Source organism: Pinus tabuliformis, chromosome 4_2 (genome assembly GCF_031772625.1).
Source record: "Pinus tabuliformis cultivar Carrire ecotype Pingquan chromosome 4_2, CPIR1, whole genome shotgun sequence".
In the NCBI taxonomy this organism is placed as follows: Eukaryota; Viridiplantae; Streptophyta; class Pinopsida; order Pinales; family Pinaceae; genus Pinus; species Pinus tabuliformis.
The window spans coordinates 503586347-503588968 of NC_142304.1; positions in this window are offsets into that span (position 1 = coordinate 503586347).

The following is a 2622-nucleotide window of genomic DNA, read 5'->3' on the forward strand; positions in this document are numbered from 1 at the left end:
ACTAAAACTGAGGTTTATACCTAACTTCTTCCATAGAGTCCTCCAAAAGTGTCCCACGAAATTAGTATCTCTGACTAAAACAATGCTTACAGGTAGCCCATGTAACCTTACAATTTCTTAGAAAAACAAATTAGCAATATGAGTTGAATCACTAGTTTTCTTACAAGCAATGAAATGAGCCATTTTCAAAAATCTATCCACAACAACATAGATAGAGGCATATCCTCTTCGAGTCTTTAGAAAACCCAAAACAAAATCCATTCTGACTGCATCCCAAGGCCTGTTTGGTATTGGCAATGGCTGATATAACCCATTATTTTGGCTCCTTCCTTTGGCACGTTGACAAATCCTGCATTTATCAACAAAAAATTTGACCTCAGTTTGCATTTTTGGCCAATAATAAAAAGAATTCACTTGAGAAAATGTCTTATCCTATGCAAAGTGTCCAGACAATCCTCCTCTATGCTTTTCTTTAATCAAATTTTCCCTCATGGAACATTTAGGAATACACAGTTTATTGTTTTTGAACAACAAAACTCCTTGAATCGGGTAGTTTAACCATTGATTTCTATTATAAATCACAGGATTCTTGCATATATTTCTTTAAAATTTATATATTCCTTGTACATGTTAATCATTTCTTCAAATCCCAAAACACCAATCTTCAGCTCCTGCATAACCAAATTCACTCAGCTCAAAGCATCAACAACTTTATTTGACTTACCACTTGTGTGCTTAATTACAAAGCTGAAACTCTGTGAGTACTCCAACCACTTTGCGTGCTTTTGGCTCAACTTTGGCTGATTATTTATGAACTGTAGTGCATGATTATCAGGGCAACAAGTAATGCCTCCATTTCTTTAACGCTTGAATAACAACATAGAACTCTTTATCATAGGATGAGTACTTCCGCTTGGCCTCATTCAAATTTTCACTAAAATAAGTTATAGGTCTCTACTCCTGACTCAGTATAGCTCCAATTGCTACCCCACTAGCATCAGTCTCAACTTGGAAAGTTTTATCAAAGCTTGGTAGGGCTAAAGCAGGTTTTTTAGTAATCTTCTTTTTCAACAGTTTGAAGTTTTGGTCTTCTGCCTCTATCCACTTAAATGGTTGTTTGTTTTCCTTTATTGTTTCAACTATTGGTGCACAGATCTAACTCAAGTTTCTTATAAACATTCTATAAAAACTTGCAAGACCATGAAAACTTCTTACCTCAAATACGCTCCTTGGAGTTGGCCAATTCAAAATTGCTTGTATCTTTTCTGTGTCCATCTTCAAACCTTCTTATGAGACTACAAATCCCAGGTAAACGATCTCTTTCTTCATGAAATGACACTTCTTCAAATTTATCAGCAACTTCTCTTTTTGTAAAGTATTTAAAACCAACTTAAGATGCTCAAAATGCTCTTCTTTATTCTTACTGAAAATTATAATATCATTAAGATAAACTATCACGAATTTTCCAGCGTATTCCTTTAAGACCTCATTCATCAGTCTCATAAATGTACATGGTGCATTAGTAAGTCCAAAAGGCATCACTAACCATTCATACAACCCACTATTAGTCTTTTACGCAATCTTCCATTCATCCCCCTCTCTAATCCTTATTTGATGGTATCCACTCTTCAGATCTATCTTATAAAAATATTTTGACCCACTCAATCAATCCATCAAATCATCCATACATGGTAAGGGAAATCTATATCTGATAGTAATCTTATTTATTGCTCTGGAATCAATGCACATGCACCATTCACCATCCTTCTTGGGGATAAGCATTGTTGGTACTGCACACGGACTTAGGCTCTCCTTTATCAATCCTTTATCCAACAACTCCTGCACCTGTCTCCCAACTTCTTCATTTTCGTGAGCAGTTATCCTATATGCTACTTTGTTTGGTAAACTCACACTAGGTACTAAATCTATGTGATGGATGATACTCCTAATTGGTGGCAATGCACCTGACAATTCATCAACAATAATTTCGACATAATCATTTAGCAGATTTTTAATTTCCATAAGAAAATTATCTAAATTAGTAGAATTCAAAATTATCTTAGGTTTACCCACAATATAAAAATGAATTTCTTTCTCCTTCTTCACTTCTCGCAGCAATTCTTTTCCACTAATCATCAAAATATTTTCCCCGGCCGTTCCTTTGTCTGCTACATCGTTCAAAGGTAACTATGTATGCTTTTTCTCATCCTTCTCTAAGGTATATGTGTTCCTCCTACCATCATGAACAACTTTCCTGTCAAACTACCAAGGTCTCCCCAAAAATATATGGCACACATCCATTGGCATTACATCACGCAATATCACATATTTATATGTACCAATCTATATATCTACCCAACACTATTCTGTCACTAAGAGCTGATGTCCTTTCTGCAACCAGGACACTTTGTAGGGAGTAGGCTGTACCATATTAAGCAAACCCAATTTCTCCACCATCTCTATAGAAACAAGATTGTCAATGCTCCCACTATCAATCACAAACTTGCAGCATTTCTGTTTAGACTTGCACACAATATTGAATATACTTATCCTTTGATTTGGTTCATTGGCTTATTTTTCTACCTTTAGAAATACTCCTTTTAACAATAAAGAATCACCCAC